The sequence below is a fragment of the Mustela lutreola genome, chromosome 4 (assembly GCF_030435805.1).
Source record: "Mustela lutreola isolate mMusLut2 chromosome 4, mMusLut2.pri, whole genome shotgun sequence".
Lineage (NCBI taxonomy): Eukaryota > Metazoa > Chordata > Mammalia > Carnivora > Mustelidae > Mustela > Mustela lutreola.
The window spans coordinates 114381904-114403098 of NC_081293.1; the positions used below are offsets into that span (position 1 = coordinate 114381904).

The 21195-nt window shown below is 42.0% G+C and overlaps 1 protein-coding gene across 11 annotated transcripts in view; it reads left to right on the top strand.

Annotated features, from left to right (window-relative positions):
- The window catches only part of SRPK2 (SRSF protein kinase 2), a 257091-nt gene that overhangs the window by 19727 nt on the left and 216169 nt on the right, over positions 1-21195 (top strand). The gene's annotated exons all lie outside the window — the stretch shown is intronic.

Sequence of the window (21195 nt, forward strand, 5' to 3'; positions counted from 1 at the left end):
TCTTTTCCCCTTTTAGAAGAGTACTCCTTGGAACATCTGGTGGTATAGTCACTTAAGTGGGGGATTCTTGGTTTTGGCTCAGGTCATGATCTCAGGGTTGTGAGATTGAGCCCTGCCTCAGGCTGCATGCTTATTAGCAAGGCATCTGCTTAAGACTTTCTCTCCCTCTCCTTCTGCCTCCCTCCTTCAAATAAATAAATACTTCTTAAAAAAAAAAATTACTCCCCAAATACACTTTGTGTGAAGGAGAAAAGGTTGAGGAAATGGTTCTTGAGAAGTGGGTCATCTCTTCCACGCCCTCTTCCCCCACCTCCACCCTGCTTACCATGTAAGCAGATGGTAAGATGGTAAGGAGAGGTTGAAAATACTGGCATGTGGGATTTTGGAGCAGAAACCCAGAGTTGACAGGAAGGGGGAGTATCAGAGACAGGTTTGCTTAGGATATGAGTATGGTAACTTTCCCTGAGATGAGGAAGGCTATAGGTTGCATGTTTTAAAAAACATGTTCCTAGACCTTGCTGGAATGTTACATAATACATTATATAGGTACTGTATTATCTTTGGAAAATTAAAAAAACTGGAATGGAGTAATGTCTGGCCCCCCAAAACTAGAGTGGTGTAACATCCGGCCCTCACGGTTGTGGACCTGTGGTAAGTGCGGGAAAGGTTGGCTGTTAATAGGCTTCTGGCGTTAAAGCTGTCGTGTTTTTCCTCAGTGACATATCCAGCTATCCCAGCTGTGTTGCATTTCCATGTAGCGTGTATTCACTTCTCTCCTGTAGTTCCGTGTTGTTTTAATTGCTGTAGTTTCAGATACACTTTACAGGGGTTTGGAAGATGGACGCTCTCTTCCATCTCCCATACACAGCTTGTTACTCTTGTTTTCAGAATTTGGGGGGCAATTCTTGCATATTTATTTATTAAGATCGCATTTCTAAGTCCCTCCCCCAGTTTGCTTTTGCTCTTTGGTTTGAGGTAATTGAATTTGTAGATTAATTTAGGGAAACCTGACAAGTCTTGAATTAGAAATACATTTTAAAAAGCGACTTTATTTATTTTTGATTTTCTTTTTTAAGTAAGTTTTGTGCTCAGTGTGGCACTTGAACTCAAAACCCAAGATCAGGAGTCAGTCACATGCTCTGCTGACACCTCTAAAAAGGTGACTTTAAAAATATTATGTACCAGGGGCACCTGGGTGGCTCAATTGTCAAGTGTCTGCATTTGGTGCAAGTCATGATCCCTGGGTCCTGGGATTGAGCACCACATTCTGCTCCCTGCTCAGTGGGGAGTCTGCTACTCCCTCCCCCATTCCCCTGCTTGTGTTCTCTCTCGCTATGTCTCTCTCTGTGAAATAAATAGATGAAATCTTTAAAAAAAAATGCAGTTAAAAAAAAAAGGTTTAATAGGACCCCCAGATTTTTGACAACAAATCTTGGGTTCTGTTTTCAAAAAAAAAGAAAAACCACAAACAAAAACCCAGAAAACAAAAACAAAAACAAAAGTCTTTACCTGACTTGTTGCCAGATTTTTGAGCTTGTGGCCTGCCTTGATTTCAGGAGCATTATCAGCCAAGGTTAAAGGTAGCACAGTCTACCTTTAAGACTTCAGAGGTGTTAGAGTAACTTGTGTGGACAGGTATTAACAAGAGTATTTTTTATTTCTTTGTTTTGATGGGGGTATTGTCTGGTATGTCTCCATGGGAACACTTCAGGTTGAATTTGTTTTGTAAGATACCTTATGTCTATGAATATAAGACACCCTTGATTGTAAGTCTCCTAATTCCCCAGTGAGAAGATTAAGATTCTTTACAACTTGAATATATAAATCTGATATATAGATGGAATAGTCAAATGTTTATTTATGATATTTAATTCCTAAAGTTAATTACACATACATTTAAATTCATAAGTGAATTTATACATTACTTTAGGAATATTTCTTTTCTGTGTCTCTATCAAATAAATTAAAAAAAATCTTTAAAAAAAGGAATGTCTCTTTTCCTCTTAAGTTTCTGAAGCAGTTTTTTTTTTTTTTTTTTTTTTTTTTTAATTTATTTGACAGAGACACAGGAAGAGAGGGGACACAAGCAGGGGGAGTGGAAGAGGGAGAAGCAGGCTTCCTGCCGAGCAGGGAGCTAGCTCCATGCAGGGCTTGATTCCAGAACCCTGGGATCATAACCTGAGCTGAAGGCAGACACCCAACAACTGAGCCACCTCGTGAAGCAGTTTTATTGAGACATTTCATATTTGTGACAGCCATGACTGTATTAGAAATGCTTTTTGATATACTACACATACAAAAATGGTAACTGTGTAAGGTGATGGATGTGTTAATTAACCCGATTTTGGTAATTATTTCATAAAAATACTTATGTCATATCATCATGATATATGACTTAAAATACATACAATTTCATACCACAGTAAAGCTGTTAAAGTTATAAGAATCTTGAAATTGCGGGGCGCCTGGGTGGCTCAGTGGGTTAAGCCGCTGCCTTCGGCTCAGGTCATGATCTCAGGGTCCTGGGATCGAGTCCCGCATCGGGCTCTCTGCTCAGCAGGGAGCCTGCTTCCCTCTCTCTCTCTCTCTCTGCCTGCTTCTCCATCTACTTGTAATTTCTCTCTGTCAAATAAATAAATAAAATCTTTAAAAAAAAAAAAGAATCTTGAAATTGCTATGTCTGAGTAATTGGTTTTGGAGATTCATTATTGTCTTCCTTGTTTTACTGATTTACAAAAAAAAAAAAAGTTTTTTAAACATGTTAAAAAAGAATGCTTTTTGAAACAGTTAATGGTTTTCCAGAGCACATGGTATATATTTTTTAAAATGTAATTTTTCCCCTAGTTTTATTGAGAAGTAATTGTGTAAGTTTAAGGCATACAAGACAATGGTCCAGTTTATGTTTGTTGTGAAATGATTGCCACCACAGGTTCAGCTAATAATCCATCTTCTCATAAAGATACAAACAATAAAAAGAAAAGAAAGACAAATTTCTCCTTGGGATGAGAACTCCTTGGATCTACTTTTTTTTTCTTTTTAAATATTTTATTTATTTATTTGACAGAGAGAGAGAGAGAGAGAACACAAGCAGGGGGAGTCGGGGAGGGAGAAGCAGACTCTCTGCTGAGCAGGGAGCCTGATGTGGGGCTCCATCCCAGGACCCAGGGATCATGACCTGAGCTGAAGGCAGACACTTAATGACTGAGCCATCTAGGAGTCCCTGGGATCTACTTTCTGAACAACTTTCATGTGTACTGAACGGCGTTGTTGATTATAGTCATGGTGCTGCATCATACGACATCACACTACATCCCCTTTGCTTATTTGTCTTATGACTGGAAGTTAGTACATTTGGCTACCTTCCTCTGCTTCTCCTGTCCCCAGCCTCTGGGGATGTGTGGTTACAAGTCCTATCTCTTTAAAAACTTCATTTTTTAGAACAAGTTTAAATTTACGGGAAAACTGTGAAGATAGTATGAAGAGAGCCCATGATGTTTATTTTAGTCTAACCTGAGATGCATCATTTTTGAATCCTACAGGACACTGACACTGGATATTTGATCCAGGCAGCAGCTAACTGCAAAACAATGAGACATTTGAGTTTTGTTTCGTTTTTCCTCATTTGTTTTGTGGAATTACATTTGTTATTACAACTTAATGATTTACTTGCTTTTTAAAACAAAAAAATTTTTATTAAATAATTTTATTTATTTGACAGAACAAGATCACAAGTAGGCAGAGAGTCAAGCAGAGAGAGAGAGAGAAAGGGAGGAGGAAGCAAGCCCCTTGTCGAGCAGAGCGCCCATTGTGGGGCTTGATCCCAGGACCCTGGGATCATGACCTGAGCCGAAGGCAGAGGCTTAACCCACTGAGCCAGATGCCCCTAAACACTTTTTAAAAACAGGCTTGTGTATAGCATTAATGAAGTAATATCTTAAAGAATAATTCCAAAAATGTGTTGAATTTACTTGCCTTCTTTTAAATTGATTTTATGGGGTTGATGTCTCTAAGCCTTCCAAATTAGTATTGATTACAGTGATTTCATCCAGTTCCCCCAGAAGGTTCTCAGTCAGTGAAGAGTGGCTTATCCCTCCTCCCCCATTCTGTCTGACCAGCTCCACTGAGCCAAGCTCCTCTGGGAGTAATCTTCTGTCCCCTGCCATCAAGACTAGCATTACCATAATCCTGATTGTTCATTTCCTCTTGGCTTGAAGATATTTTTCCCTTATTACGTTAAAGATAGGATAGTTGAAAGAGCAATCTGTCATAATAAATGCTTTGTAAGGACTGGAGTATAAGGAAACTATCTCTTTTTTGAGAGATAATTTTTGGGAAAAGACCATGTTTTATGTATTTGGGCATATGTGATACTTTATGCTTAGTTCTGAGCCTTACTAGATAAATCCTGCAAAATGTATTATGTAATGTTTTGCCCCCGATATTTGAATTCCATTCTACATTGAATATTTTGTAGCTTTGCTAATAATAATCAAATTAATGATTGATTTATCAATTTCAGGGTACGTTTATTTCAGCTATCTCTTCGACAAATAATGTAAATATTTTTAAACATGATAATTCTAAAGTCAGGGTCTTAAAATGTGGGGCCTAAAAAGATAGGCATAAGAGGGGACATCCCGGTGAGGTTGTTGAATATTTTAAGCTTTGATACTTTGTAGCCCATGACTGTTGCACAGTGTAATCAGGAGTAGAGTATGGGTGCCACGCCCCTTGGGACTGAAAATTTGTAGCTGTGCCTCTGGATGTGCAGGTTAACTAGGTAGGGTGTGGGAAGGAGTGAAGAAAGACTTCAGCCCAGGCTACCTCCTGACCTGAAGCAGAAGACTGAGACGCAGAGGCGAGAAGATGGACAACACTCTTGGAAGGCCTCCCCAGCTCCCTGGCTCTCTGGCTCTCCGGCTCCCCCGGCTACTGGGGCTCGGTGCCTGGGTGCTGGCTCAGCACAGGTGCTGCCGGCTTGCATGGGGAGTCTTGTCCTCCTGCTTGTTTTTATTTCTAGAATCTCTTGCTGAGAGATTTTTTTTGAGGAGGAGGTATGATGTGTTTTATCCCCAAATAAGTTGTAATCGAATGTTACTTGCAGCACTGCAGAGTTGACTCTTTTGCAGATGAAGCACACCGCGTGAGGGTTGTATGTCTGAGAATGCAGCGTTGGTGCTGGGACAAGTGTTGTTCACCCTTACTTTGCAGTGGCAAAAGGCTTTTTATTTATTTATTTATTTTTTAAATTTTTTAAAGATTTTATTTATTTATTTGACAGAGAGATCACAAGTAGGCAGAGAGGCAGGCAGAAAGAGGAAGGAAAGCAGGCTCCCTGCTGAGCAGAGAGCCCGATGTGGGGCTTGATCCCAGGACCCTGAGATCATGACCTGAGCCGAAGACAGAGGCTTTAACCCACTGAGCCACCCAGGTGCCCCACAAAAGGCTTTTTAAATAAAAATTGATGGAGGGCTGGGTGGCTCATTGGTTAAGTGTCTGCCTTTGGTTCAAGTCATGATCCTGGAGTTCTGCTATTGAGTCCCGTAGAGGGCTCCCTGCTCAGCAGGGAGCCTGCTTCTCCCTCTCCCTATGCTGCTCCCCCTGCTTGTTCTCTCTTGCTCTGTCAAACATAATAAATAAATAAATATTTTTAAAAAAGTAAATAAAATTTGATGGAGAACTCTTCCATGTAAAATGGGGAAAGTTCTGGGGGAGTTGGCAGGTGAGGGGTTGTGACTGCCCGGCCTTCCCCTCAGCCCCTATGGGGCTCCCCATGGTGGCTTCATGGACACAGCTTCACATTTCTTAGGACATCGTTTCTTCTTCCTTTCTCCTCCATTGAGCGATCTGACCTGATTCAAGTCAGGCAACCTGACAACCTGTTCGGTGCCTGAGCCGGTGAGAGTGTGGGCCTGCCGCCCTGGACTCTGCTTCAGTGGTCTTTGAAACCATCAGTTGTTCTGCAGAAAGATAAGCAATTCTGGGTCTGATACCGAATGTGAAGTTTCTAACCCCCGCAAAGAGAGATTATTGCAAGAAACTTTTTTTTAAAAGATTTTATTTCTTTATTTATTTCTTATTTGTTTATTTATAAAAACATTTTATTTATTTATTTGACAATTTAGGGACAGAGGCAAGCAGAGAGAGAGGAGGAAGCAGGCTCCCCGCTGAGCAGAGAGCCCGATGTGGGGCTCCATCCCAGGACCCCGGGATCATGACCTGAGCCGAAGGCAGAGGCTTTAACCCACTGAGCCACCCAGGCACCCCTGATTTTATTATTATTATTATTTTTTTTTTTTTTTTTTTAAAGATTTTATTTATTTATTTATTTGACAGACAGAGATCACAAGTAGGCAGAGAGACAGGCAGAGAGAGAAGGGGAAGCAGGCTCTCCGCTGAGCAGAGAGCCCGATGCGGGGCTCGATCCCAGGACCCCGAGACCATGACCCGAGCCAAAGGCAGAGGCTTTAACCCGCTGAGCCACCCAGGCGCCCCATGATTTTATTATTTTTTAAAGTTACCTCTACACCCAGTGTGGGGCTTGAGCCCACAACCCCAGGATGAGGAGTTGCATAGTATACCGACCAAGCCAGCAATGCACCACAAGAACCTTATTTTTTATTTCTTCCCTTTACTCTCTGAAAAAAAAAAAAAAAAAAAAAAAAGTGTATTCTCTTTCCCTGGGTGGAGATGACTGTTGGCGTGCCACATGGGTCTGGACTGTTTTGTCATGTGCAGATGTGGTGGGAGTGGGATGGAAGTTACTTCAGGTAGAAAATTTTCGTGTACAGTAAGATAGTTTTTTTTTTTTTTTTTAAAGTAACTTTATTTTCTGTCTTAGCTTTAAAAACTTGTGTTTTGTTTTTTTTTAGTAGCTACAGGGCTGAGGCTTTCAATATCCTTTGTATAGCAGCTAGTAAGAGTGGGCCTGGGATCTCACTTACATGCGGAATCTGAAAAAAGATAAACTCCTAGCTGCAGCAGGTAGAGACCCAGTGTGGGGCTTGAGCCCACAACCCCAAGATGAGGAGTTGCATAGTATACCAGGGGCTGCATAGTGTTTGCCAGGGGCTTGGGGAGTGAGGGGGAAAGGGCAGACGGGTTGAAGGATACAAACTTACAGTTAAAAGACAAGTAAGCTCTGGGGGAGGTTGCAGCTAAGTGGAACCTCAGCTCAACTCCTGCCTGCTACTAGCAGCATCTTTGTCATCGAGTTAAGGGACACTCAAAGATAAGTTTACTTCTTAGAGGCTCCTGGGCTTTGTCTGTTACTTTGTATAGGAAAATGCTGTCTCACTTCCCCAACTTCCCAGAGAAGATGTGATGGCTTCACTTCCCTGGAGTCTGAGTTACCTTTGGATATTCTTTGCTGATGCTGGAATTGCTATCAGAGCTCGCAGACAGACCAGGGTTTGCGTTTAAAGGGATCACTTTTGTCAGTGGTGTTAGGTAATTTATTTAACTTTTCTAAAGCTCAATTTCTTCATCCTAAAGTAGAGCTAAGAGTACTTACTTATAAATGTAAATGTGAGTATTAAGTGAGATACATACATACATACACACATACACACACACTCTCTGCACATAGTAAACGCTCAGTAAGTGGCAGCTATTAGTTTAATGATATCTCAGTTGTATTTTGGGGATTTTTAAAATAGGACAAAAGGCGAGCTGTGGAATTGTGAAAATTTCTTACCTAAACATGCACGTTCCTTTATTTTGACCAGCTTAAACTTTTTAAGATTGAACTATAGTGGGCGCCTGGGTGGCTCAGTTGGTTAGGCAACTGCCTTCAGGTCAGGTCATGATCCCAGAGTCCTGGGATCAAGTCCCACATCCGGCTCCCTGCTCCACAGGGAGTCTGCTTCTCCCTCTGACCTCCTCTCTCATGCTCTCTCATTGTCTCTCTGTCAAATAAATAAAATCTTAAGAAAAAAAAAAAGAACTGTGTAATCAAGATGCAGACACACAGTTAATTTTAAAAAAGATTGAACTATAGTTGACATACCATGTTATGTGAATTTCAGATGTACAGTTCAGTGATGCAACAACTCTGTCACAGTACCATTGCTTATATTCCCTTGCTGTACCTTTCATCGCCAGACTGACTTATTCCATGACAGAATCTTGTACGTCCCTTCTCACTGCACCCATTTTTCCTGTTCCCCCATTCTTCCTTACCCCTGGCAACCATTGTTTTTTTCTCTATATTTATAGGTCTTTTTCTGTTTTTTGTTTCTTAGTTTGTACTTTTTTTTTTTTTTTTTTAAGATTCTACGTGTAAGTGAAGTCACGTGGTATTTGTTTTTCTCTGTCTTATTTCACTTTGCATCAAACCCCCTAGGTCCATCCATGTTATTGCAAATGGCAAGATCAGATTCTTTTTTAATGGTTGAGTAATATTCCATTATGTTTGCACCTGTGCACTTACACCATATCTCTTTTATCTCTTTATCCATTGATAGACACTTGGGTTGCTTCCATATCTTGGCTATCATAAGTAATGCTGCAGTGAATGTAGGGTACATATATTATCTCTTCAAATTAGTGTTTTTGTTTTCTTGGTTTTTTTTTTACCCACTAGTGAAATTACTAGATCATAATGGTATTTCTATTTTTAATTTTTTGAGGAACCTCCATACTCTTTCTATAGTGTCTGCACCAGTTTACATTCCCACCAACAGTGCAAGAGGGTTCCTTTTTCTCCACATCACCACCAATACTTAATTCTTTTTTTCTTTTAAAGTTCTTATTTATTTATTTATTTAAAGTAATCTACATCCAACATGGGGCTTGAACTGATGACCCTGCGATCATGCTCTTTTTTTTTTTTCCTTCAAGATCTTATTTACTTGAGAGAGGGGGATGAGTGCACATGAGTGGGGGACACGAGAGGGAGAGGCAGACTCCCCACTGAGCATGGAGCTTGATGTGGGACTTCCATCCCAGAACCCTGGGATCATGACCTGAGCCCAAGGCAGATGCTTAACCAACTGAGCCACCCACACCCCCTGGGAGTCACATGCTCTTCAAATTGATCCAACTGGGTGCCTCAACACTTGTTTTGCTTACTTTTTAAAAAAAAAATAAACAAAACGTAAACTTCACCTCCAATGTGGGGCTCTTGGGATCCTGGGATCCTGAGAAAGAGTTGAATACTTTACCTACTGAGTCAGCCAGGTGCCCCTTTGTCTTTTTGATTTTAGCCATTTTGACTGGTGTGAGGTGATACCCAATAGTGATTCTGTTTTGTGTTTCCCTGATGGTGAGTGATGTTAAGCATCTTTCCATGAGTCTGTTGGCCAGCTTAAATCTTTACCTTTCTATGCCAACACCTGTAAGTTTTTATAGGAGGTACATTGTCTAAGCACAAGTCCTTATAGTGAATTAGAGCAATGAAATTACTTCTAGAAGTTACTTCTAGAAATCATGAAGGAGATATTAATTGTTCATAGTAGGTGGTCTTTGTCTAGGTGTATAATTTGAAACTAGAAGAAGGGCAAGGGAGGAGGAGACAAATGCATGTGATAAAAGGGATGGCTGATCCCAATAGTCATTTTTTTTTTTGAAGATTTTATTTATTTATTGGACAGAGAGAGAGAGATCACAAGAAGGCAGAGAGGCAGGCAGAGAGAGTGGGGGAAGCAGACTCCCCGCCAAGCAGAGAGCCCGATGTGGGGCTCGATCCCAGGACCCTGAGATCATGACCTGAGCCGAAGGCAGAGGCTTTAACCCACTGAGCCACCCAGGCACCCCCCCAATAGTCATTTTTAAAAAAAGATTTTATTTATTTATTTGATAGAGAGATAGAGAGCACAAGTAGGCAGAGCAGTAGGCAGAGGCAGAGGGAGAAGCAGACTCCCTGCCAAGCAAGGAAGCCTGATGTAGGGCTCTACCCCAGGACCTTGGGATCATGACCTGAGACGAAGGCAGTCTAATTTTTTTTTTTTAAGATTTTATTTATTTACTTGACAGAGAGAAATGACAAGTAGGCAGAGAGGAAGGCAGAGAGAGAGGAGGAAGCAGGCTCCCAGGCGCCCCCATGAAAAGATTTCTTAAGAGAGTTGAGAACTTTGGCTAATAAAGGATGAAGGTGGGTATTAGGCCTGAGCCGTAGTGTTGCTCTTAGGGTGGGAAATGCTTTGCAGCCCTACCCATCTCAGGGACTTTGCTTTCCCAGGCTTTGCCTGTCATATTTTTGATCAGACCAGAGAAATCCCTCTTAAAGTGGAGAGATTCTCTACTCTGTAACCTCAAGTTTTTAAAGATTTTGAAAATAAGCCTCATTCCTTCTTTTCGATAAAGGTGTAGTCTTATATGTCACTATGAAAAAGCAAATATGGTTGAACATGCCTCAATTTTGAGCTGAGTATATATGACATTGAGCTATATGAGATTGGCCTTTTTTCCTTAAGTGTCCAGTTCTATCACATTTCTTGTGGTTTATCTCATATCCATAAATGGCTAATAGAGCAACTAATGTTTATTAAGCATTTGTGTCTTGGGCATTCTACTAAATGCTTAACAGGTACTTCTTTTAATTCTAGCAGCCTGAAATTGGGCTTTTTAAGTTTTCAGCTGTCCAGAATCCATTTTTTCTACTGGAAGGAAGCCTCAGTTTTTGTATTGGGAGTATCCCTTGTCTATTTTTGGCTCAGGTAATTCAGGTCTCTTCCTGTTTCTCCTCACGCTCTAGGTGTTGAGCATCGGCTGTTTCAGCCACAGTTTGAGCCCACCTATAGCTCATCACAGGGCTTTTGCCTGAGGATCTGGAAGAAGCTTTTACTTTCTTTGGCTTGACTGTGAGAGGTGGTTATATGGAGTTATTTGAAGTCATTTTGTCACCAGGCTGCTCCTGCATATGAACAGAGAACAGAGCCTAACCAAAAGGTGGAGAGAGTCTTGGTCCTGAAAGTGATGCTGAAATTCCGTCTAAAGCAAGGGCTACCTGCTGGACTTGGCAGTTACATAAGCCAGGTTGAGCTGGGGCATAAGCCAGGTTGAGCTGGGGTTTCTGTTACTTAAAACTGAAAGACCAACATTCCTCATCAAGGTGGGTGGAAATAACCCAAATGTCCATTAACTGATGAACGAATAAACAGAATGTAGCAAATCCACATGGTGGAATACCATTTGGCTACAAAAACCATGAATGAATGTAACATGTTACATCATAGATGTACTTTGAAAACAGCATACGGATTGAAAGAAGCCAGTCATGAGTGACCAGATACTATGTTGACATGAAATTTCTAGAAGCAAATCCACAGAGATGGAAAATAGAGAACTGGTTGCCCAGGTCTGGGTAGGAGGGGAAATAGGGAGCTGTTGTTGATAGCCATGAGTTGTTTTTCTTTTTAAAGATTTTATTTGTTTATTTGACAGATAGGGATCACAAGCAGGCAGAGAGGCAGACGGGGTGGGGGGAGGATGCAGGCTCCCCGCTGAGCAGAGACCCCCCCCCCCCCACAATGAGGGGCTCAATCCCAGGACCCTGAGATCATGACCTGAGCTGAAGACAGAGGCCCAACCCACTGAGCCACCCAGGCGCCCTGATAGCTATGAGTTTCTTTTTGGGGTGATGAAAATATGCTAAAATTGATTGTGGTGATGCTTGCAGAACTCTGAATATACTAAAAGTCATGGGATTGTACACTTTAAATGGGTGAATTGTATGATCAGTGGATTGTATCTGTCTAAAGCTATTATTAAAAAAACAACAAAACTGGAATGATGTTACAAAACCGCCCCGAAAATGCTGACAGATACTATTATTATTACTATTTTATTATTATTATGTTCAGTTAGCCAACTTATTACATTAGTTTTTGATGTAGTATTCAATGATTCATTAGTTGCGTGTAACACCCCGTGCCTGTCACATGTGCCCTCCTTAATATCCATCACCCAGTTACCCCACCCTCCCACCCCCCTCCTTTATGGAACCCTCATTTTGTTTCCCAGAGTCCAGAGTTTCTCATGGTTTATCTCCCTCTCTGATTTCTTCCCATTCAGTTTTCCCTCCCTTTCCCTGTGGTCCTCTGTGCTATCCTTATGTTCCACATATGAGTGAAACCATATGATAATTGTCTTTCTCTGATACAGTTATTTCACTCAGCATAACACCTTCCAGTTTCATCCACGCTGATGCAAAAGGTAGGTATTTATCCTTTCTGATGGCTGAGTAATAGTCCACTGTATGTATGAACCACATCTTCCTTTTTTTTTTTTTTTTTTAAGATTTTATTTGACAGACACAGATCACAAGTAGGCAGAGAGGTAGAAGCAGGCTCCCTGCTGAGCAGAGAGCCCTATGTGGGGCTTGATCCCAGGACCCTGGGATCATAACCTGAGCTGAAGGCAGATGCTTCAACCCACTGAGCCACCCAGGCGCCCCGAACCACATCTTCTTTATCCCTTCTTCTGATGAAGGACATCTTGGCTCCTTCCATAGTTTGCCTATTGTGGATGTTGGTGCTATCAACATTGGGGTGCATGTGCCCCTTCAGATCACTACATCTGTATCTTTGGGGTAAATACTTTAGTAGTACAATTGCAGGGTTATAGGATAGCTCTTTTTTTTTTTTTTTTAAGATTTTATTTGTTTATTTGACAGAGATCACAAGTAGACAGAGAGGCAGGCAAAGAGAGAGAGAGGGAAGAAGGCTCCCCGATGAGCAGAGAGCCCGATGTATGTGGGGCTCCATCCCAGGACCCTGAGATCATGACCTGAGCCGAAGGCAGCGGCTTAATCCACTGAGCCACCCAGGCGCCCGGATAGCTCTATTTTTAATGTCTTGAGGAACCTCCACACTGTTTTCCAAAGTGGCTGTACCAGCTTGCATTCCCACCACCAGTGTATGAGGGTTCCCCTTCCTCAGTGTCCTCGCCAACATTTGTTGTTTCTTGTCTTGTTAATTTTGGGCCATTATAACTGGTGTAAGGTGGTATATCATTGTGGTTTTGATTCGTATTTCCCTGATGGCTAAGGATGTTGGACATTTTTTCATGTGTCTGTTAGCCATTTGTATGTCTTCTTTGGGAGAGTGTCCATTTTTTTTTTTTTTTTTTAAGATTTTATTTATTTATCAGAGAGAGAGAGAGGGAGAGAGAGTGAGCGTAGGCAGACAGAATGGCAGGCAGAGGCAGAGGGAGAAGCAGGCTCCCTGCCGAACAAGGAGCCCGATGTGGGACTCGATCCCAGGACGCTGGGATCATGATCTGAGCCGAAGGCAGCTGTTTAACCAACTGAGCAACCCAGGCGCCCCATTTTTTTTTTTTTTTTAAAGATTTTATTTATTTATTTGACAGAGAGAGATACGGCGAGAGAGGGAACACAAGCAGGAGGAGTGAAAGAGGGAGAAGCAGGTTCCTTGCTGAGCAGGGAGCCTGATGTGGGGCTCGATCCCAGGACCCTGGGATCATGACCTGAGTGAAGGCAGACACTCAACAACTGAGCCACCCAGGCGTTCCAGAGTGTCTGTTCATTTTTGCCCATTTCTTGACTGGATTATTTGTTCTTTGGGTATTGAGTTTGAGAAGTTCTTTACAGATCTTGGATACCAGCCCCTTTATCTGTTATGTCATTTGCAAATATCTTCTTCCATTCCATGGGTTGCCTGTTAGTTTTGTTGCAGATTATACTACTACTATTCTCATTTTACAGATGAGGAGCTGAGGTATAAAGGCTAAGCATTAGGCCTATTGTTGAGTGTTGGAGGAGGGAGTGCTGGGATTCAGACCAGCTGTCTGACTACCAGGTCTAAGCTTACTGCTGCTCTGCTCTGCTCTTCCCTATTTTCCTTCTTTCTTTCTTAAAGATTTTACTTCATTTTTGTATTTATTGTATCTATTTCTTTGTCAGAGAGAGAGAGTGCGCATAAGCAGGGGGAGTGGCAGGCAGAGGGAGAAGCAGACTTGCCACTGAGCAGGGAGTGCGATGTGGGACTCAGTCCTAGGACCATGGGATCATGACTGGAGCCGATGGCAGACGCTTAACTGACTGAGCCATCCAGGTGTCCCTTATTTATTGATTTTAGAGGGAGTGCATGCATGCATTTGGACGGGGGAGAGGGAGAAGATCTCAAGCAAACTTCATGATGAGCATGGAACCTGATGCTGGGCTCAGTCTCATGACCTTTGAGATCATGACCTGAGCTGAAAGCAAGAGTTGAATGATGCTGACCTGATTGATCCCCCTCGGGCACCCCTGTGCTTCCTTTTCCAAAGATAAATAAGTCTCATCTTTATGCAAGATAAAGTTAGGAGTTGGGAGTTCCTTAGCAGTTACTTAATCTAACCCCTTCATTTTAGTGATGAGAAAATTGAACCTCAGATAATGCCATGACTTACTTGAGATTGCCAAGGTAATTAGCGGCAGGCCAGGATTTGTGACAGGCTAGTAAACAAGTACCAGTGATAATCGGTGGAACGATCCACCCTGGATAGCAAATAGCAGTGTGGGCGTTGTGCTGTGTAAGATTTGGGGAAGGCTCAGTTCTGATGACTATCCCGGGGGGTTTTCGTTGAAGCTGTGGCAGTCCGAGGGAATAGCTGGGAAACAGGCCTGAGTGTGAGGGAGAGCGAGAGGTCCTGGATGTCTCAGTGCATACCTGGAGTGCAGGGCAGGTTGCGGAAGGTGATTCAAGTGGGAAAGGCATGAGGGTGGCGTTAGGGAACTCAGACTCTCTCTGTGAGCAGTGCGGACCATGGCAGATATTCGAGGAGGCATGGCATGATCACCTGCTGAAGGTCATGGGCAGCCACGTGAAGGTTGGATTGAGGTCTGTGGCAGACGCTGAAGATTTGGAGAGATAATTGCGCATGTTCTCGCAGTCATCCCTGTGCACAAGGCTGTGTGACGGCGGGAGGAATGGAAAGGAAGGAGGGAATGTGCATCTGCACAGGTGGAATCATTAGGACTTGGCAGCAGGTTGGAAGCAGCTAGACTCTGAGCTCCAGGGGGCAACCTTGTCCTGCTTGCCATGTGTCCCTGGCACCCAGCACAGCGCCTCACACGTTTGTGGAGAGTAGAAGGGGGAGCATTTTCCTTTGACTTTGAATATGTCATCATCTGACTTTGAAGATTTTGATCTGTGGGCACAAGAGGAGAAGCAGGGTCGGGCATGGAGATGAGGGGAAAATGTAAGGAGTAAAGGGGGGAGGCAAAAAAATTGGGATTTTGTTGAGTTTGAGGTTCCTGTGAAACATTCAGACGAGATCGGGCGCGTTCAGGGTTGTATGGCCGTAGACCCTGTGAAACATTCAAATGTGGCTGTTGAGCTGCAGAAATTGGGATCTCATCTGTCCACTCAGATGAGCGATAGCGGCCGTAATACATTTAGGAATCAGAGGGTCATCCGCACAAAGGTCCTAATTGAGGCTCTGTGAGAATTAAGGGAATGTTGAGGATAACCTACATTTTGAAGAGGCAGGAAGAGAAGTAGCATCACTAGCAGAGACCTGAAGAGAACCGTGTTATTATAAATCGTTTATTCTCTGGAAGCCATGGGTTGGGGACTGTTTGAATGTGTGTCCCGTGTAGCAGAAGAGCAAGTGAAGTAAATGAAGACCAGTGAAGAAGGCCAGTGGAGAATTTAGGTGGCTAATGGAGATGTTCCCTGTGGAGAATTGGGAATTTTTGAAGCATGTTTATTAAGACTGGGGTGGCTGCCACCTAAGGGCAGATTAAAGAAATTAGTAACCATGAACATTTACTAAACCTTCAGCGTGGACCATGCTGAGGGCCGGACATGTTCTTCCCTTTAGTCCTCATAGTGACTAAGAGGTACAGTAAATGGAAAGATTATTGTAAAATGGGGAGGGTGTTTAAAGTGAGCTGATTATTTGTCATACTGAGGACCTGCTCCTTAGTCCTGGTCCTGTAGCTTCTATGGAGAGATGACCTGCAGAGCCTGCACTCTAGATCGTAGGGTCTTGGTCACCTGTGAGATGATCTGTGTTTTCCTTCCTAGCTCTATTCATTATTTATTACTTCGCAACAAATTACCTTAAAACATAGTGACTTAATCACCAGGATGCACATTTTAAATATTTTAAAATTTTGTCAATTATGCATCAGTAAAGTTGGGAAAAAACCTACATGGCTTAATACCACAGACATTTATCACTGCCTAGTTTCTGAGGTTAGGAATTCAGAAGCAGTGGAGCTGGGTGGTTCTGGCTCAGAGTTGCAGACGTTCGAAGGCTTGGCTGGGACTGGAGGAGCTCCTTCCAAGCTGGCTGACTGACAGGGCTGTTGGCAGGACACCTCAGTTCCTTGCCGTGTGGACCTCTCCTTGAGTGTCCTCACAACATGTCAGCTGGCTTCATCCAGAGTGATGATCTGAGGGAGCAAGGAGGAGGCTGCCATGCTTTTCGTGACCTCCTCTGGGAAGTCTCACACCTGCCCCCTCCACCACACTTCAGTGCTTAGAGGTGAGCTACTACTGGGGGGAGAGTAGAGACTGTGCTTTTTGAAGAGGGGCATATTAAATAATTTGTGAACACATTTTTAAAACCAGCACCCAGGTCAGGCACAGTGAGGAGGAAAGGTGCTGGGGGAGGAGTCAGAAGACTGGGGCTGCAGACCCAGCTCTGCTCCCTGAGACTCTTGAGGATGTGGCTTATCCTCCCTGAACGTCCATTTCCTCTTTGAAAATATCATGAAACTGCAGGCTGCTTCACAGGAAGTTACCAAGGTGCTAGCAAAGTGATAACACCCGCAATGGGCTCTGCACCCCTTCAGGTGCTGTGGGCTCTGCTGACCGGTGTGACTGCTCAGTCCAGTCCCGGACTGTGTCATCTCGAGCATGGTGTCTGACCCCTCTTGTGCCTCAGTTTCCTCATTTGTAAAATAGGATTAATTCAGTTGTCCATCTCATGGGGTTACTGTGAAGATTAAATAAGAATTCATGGGATATATTTAGTATAATGCTTGTACATACCAGGCCAGGTATTACTTAATAAATAGTCACTTGAAGGGTCTTTTCTTTTGGCTTGTGTCCTTTCTGTTATCTCTTCTTGGTCTTCAACCAGTATTCGGTCCTAGGACTTTCACATGGATATTTATGAAGGATCCTTGATCCATGGTCAGATATGTTTCTTTCAGTAAAACATTTCCTTTTTAAAAATGTATCACCTGATTATACAGAACTAGTTTGGTTAGAAAATATTTCTAACTTCGCTCTACCAGAGAGTGACTTACTAAGTTTGCTGAGCAGTGTCTTTAATATTAGTATGTTCATTTGTGATCAGTTTGAAAATGTTTTGCTTTTTTCTAAGTTTCTGTTTTTAAGGAAAATTTCCAATTGTGATGTAATCTTTTCTTTTTATGAATAACTGAAACCCTTAAGATATCTGTGTTAGTGGTAGTTTATTGTGCAAATGACTTAGTAATGGTTCATGGGGCACCTAGGTAGTGCAGTTGGTTAAGCATCTGACTCCTGGTTTTTGCCTCAGATTGTGATCTCAGGATCAGGAGATTGAGCCCTACATTGGGCTGTGTGCTCAGCCCAAAGTCTGCGAGACTCTCCCTCCTCTGCCTGCCACCCTCCCACCCGCTCAGGCGCCCACTCACACTCTCAATTAAATAAACAAATGTTATAAAAATGGTTGATAAACTATTGCAGATGACTCACATAGAAGCTTCTCATTCTTGTTGAAACCACAGTCTGTTTTTAATTGTGGTGGAATGTACATAACATAACATTTACCATTTTGATAATTAGTTTGTAAGTATACATACTGTTGAGGGGCATCAAGTATGTTCACATTGTCTTGCTTTGGTCACCACTGTCCACCTCCAGAACTTTACCGTCATTCCATATTCAAACCCTGTTCAGAGTTTCAGGGACACCTGGCTGGCTCAGTTGGTGAGCACCTGACTCTTGAAGAAATCAGAGTTTAATTAAATGTTTTGTCACTGGCTACTATTATGAAAAAACCATTTGATTTTTTTTCTTTTTAATTCTAAAAGACTGAGGGCGCTTGGGTGGCTCAGTGGGTTAAGCCGCTGCCTTCGGCTCAGGTCATGATCTCAGGGTCCTGGGATCGAGTCCCGCATGGGGCTCTCTGCTCAGCGGGGAGCCTGCTTCCTCCTCTCTCTCTGCCTGCCTCTCTGCCTACTTGTAATCTCTCTCTGTCAAATAAATAAATAAAATCTTTAAAAAAAAAATTCTAAAAGACTGAGACAAGATTTTTCGTACTACTGTTTGCTACAGTAGAGAAATAGAAATTGACACTTACTACATATAGTATCGTTAAAATATATTTATAGTAAAATATCTTTGTGAAGCTTCCCAGAGAGTTTATTTCTTAAAATATTGAAGAGAAAATTTCAATAGCAGCCAGTTACCATGAATACCCCTTTAGAGATCATTGTCAATATGTTAATTGTCAATATGATCATATGATCATTGTCAACTGTTAATAAATAACAGTTTAAGTGTTCTTTTTTTTTTTTTTTAAAGATTTTATTTATTTGACAGACAGAGATCACAAGTAGGCAGAGAGGTAGGCAGAGAGAGAGGAGAAAGCAGGCTCCCCACTGAGCAGAGCAGAGGCTTGATCCCAGGGGCTTGATCCCAGGACCCTGGGATCACGACCTGAGCCAAAGGCAGAGGCCTTAACCCACTGAGCCACCCAGGCGCCCCTAAGTGTTCTTTAGAAAAGTTTGTCAGGTTTGCTTTAGAGCCAGTTTTCTGTCACTTATAAGAAATAATTTACATACATTCATTTCGTTTATTATAAAAAAGCCACAACATAAAATTTACCATCTGAACCATTTTCAGTGTACAGTACAGGAGCGGGTACATACATTTCCGTGTAACTCAACCCTAGAACTTCTTCATCTGGTAGAACTGCAACTCCTCTGTACCCATTAAACAGAATCTCCTCTCTTCCTCCTTACCTGACCCCTGGCAACCACCATTTCTTTTCTGTTTCCAAGAGTTTGATAGCTTTAGATCCTTTTTTTTTTTTTAAAGGTTTTATATTTTTTAAGTAATCTCTACACCCAATGTGGGGCTCAGACTCACAAACTCAAGATTAAGAGTCACATGCTCTGTCAACTAAGCCAGCCAGGTGCCCCTGATCTCTTATATAAATGGAGTCATGGGGTGCCTGGGTGGCTCAGTGGGTAAAAGCCTCTGCCTTCAGCTCAGGTCATGATCTCAGGGTCCTGGGATTGAGCCCCGCATTGCGCTGTCTGCTCAGCAGGGAGCCTGCTTCTCCCTCTCTCTGCCTGCCTCTTGGTCTACTTGTGATCTCTGTCTCTCTGTCAAATAAATAAAAACTTAAAAAAAAAATGGAGTCATGTAGCATTGACTTTTTATGACTAACTTGTTTCACTGAGCATAATAGCCTCAAAGTTCATTAATGTTATAGTGTGTGTGTCAAGATTATCTCTTTTTGAAGTCCAAATAATGGCCCATTGTATTTATATGTATTCATTTATTTATCTTAATTATTTAAAAAATATTTATTTATTTGCTAGAGGGGGAGAGCACAGCAGGGGGAGCAGCAGGCAGAAGGAGCAGCAGACTCCCTGCTGGGCAGGGAGGCCAATGAGGGACTCTATCCCAGGACCCTGGGCTTGTGACCAAAGGCAGATCCTTCACCGACTGAGCCTCCCAGGTGCTGTTGTGACTGAGTGACTGAAGTTCTAATTTTATTTAACAGAAGTTAATTTAAATAATCACATGTGGCTAGTGGCTAAGATATTGGGAGACTAGTTAATAGAACATGTGCCCATGTGGTCATTGGCTGAATCTGTTTTGGAAACTTGTTTCTTGGCCAGCTTTATATTCCAAACGCATTGATTTCTTTGTGCATAACATAAATATTTATGAATTAATAGAAGAATTGAGAAGTTTTATCCTTCAGTAGATATGGTGTTTCAATTGTATTTTATCTTATTCTCTGTTTTAACTTCTTAATGTTATATAATGTGTTTTCCTTATTTTTAATACAGTATTTTTTCATTTCTTGCAGTATATTTGGTGATATTATTAATTTCTTTGGTCTTGTGCATTTCTTTAAAATGTGCTAATGAGCTTAAATAATCTCATTATCAATCTGAAAAGCTACTGTTTTTAGTTTTTGAATCTGCAAGAGAGAAACTGGACTGTGAATTGAGATTTGTCCTAATGGACTCTGAACACTTGACATCAGTATAAGAGTTGTTCTTTTTTGTTCCTTTTACGCAATTACTTAAAATCCCTTTCTCTGGGATGCCTGGGTGGCCCTGTCAGTTGGGCTACTGCCTTCGGCTCGGGTCACGATCCTAGGGTCCTGGGATCAAGTCCTGTGTCAGGCTCCTTGCTCAGCAGGGAGCATGCTTCTCTCTCTGCCTCTGCCTGACACTCTGCCTGCTTGTGCTTTCTCTCTCTGACAAATAAATAAAATCTTTTAAAAAAATATAAAATCCCTTTCTCCTTCCTTTAGTATTTTAAATCAGAAACTATATAAGCAATTAAAAAATATGAATGTGGGTGAACTTGAATGAGTTTAGGTCAAAGGAATGCCTTTCTATTGGTTACTCGATGGTAGGGTCTTAGCAGAGACTTGCAGGTGAGAGTAATAGTGGTGCTGTGGAAATTGGAGTGATGGAAAGGCTGTGTAGTTGAACTTTTAGGTTAGGACATATAGCAGGAGTCCTCAAACGATGGCTTGATGGCCAAAAAACAGTAAACAAGTAAGTTTGTTTGTGTATTCTGTGAGATAAGATGACTTTTAAGGTTTTCAATGAATGAATTCAAAAGAAGAGTATTTTGTGACACGTAAAATCATACGAGATTCAGATTTCAGTGTCTACAGTTTTGTCGAAGCACATTGGTTTCTTGACACATTGTGTCTATGTGCTTTTGTACTTTGACAGAGATCATACTCCTTACAAGAAATAGTTGCCACCTGGGTCTTTGCAGAAAAAGTTTGCCAACCTCTGGTGAGAATGTTATTGAAAAATGGAAGGATATGATATTGTAAACCATGAAGTATAGTTTTGTGAAAAAATGAGAGAGGAAGAGCCAGTGCTTGATAATCTCATTAACAGGATGTTGAAATACCAGTGCTAAATGGAAGTGTACTCAAAGTGAGCCAACTATGAGTGTGTGCGGAATGAAAGATGAATAAGGGTTCTTTCCTCAAAGGCCTGAATTCTGGGAGAGAGCTTGAGAGTCACACAACTTCCTACAG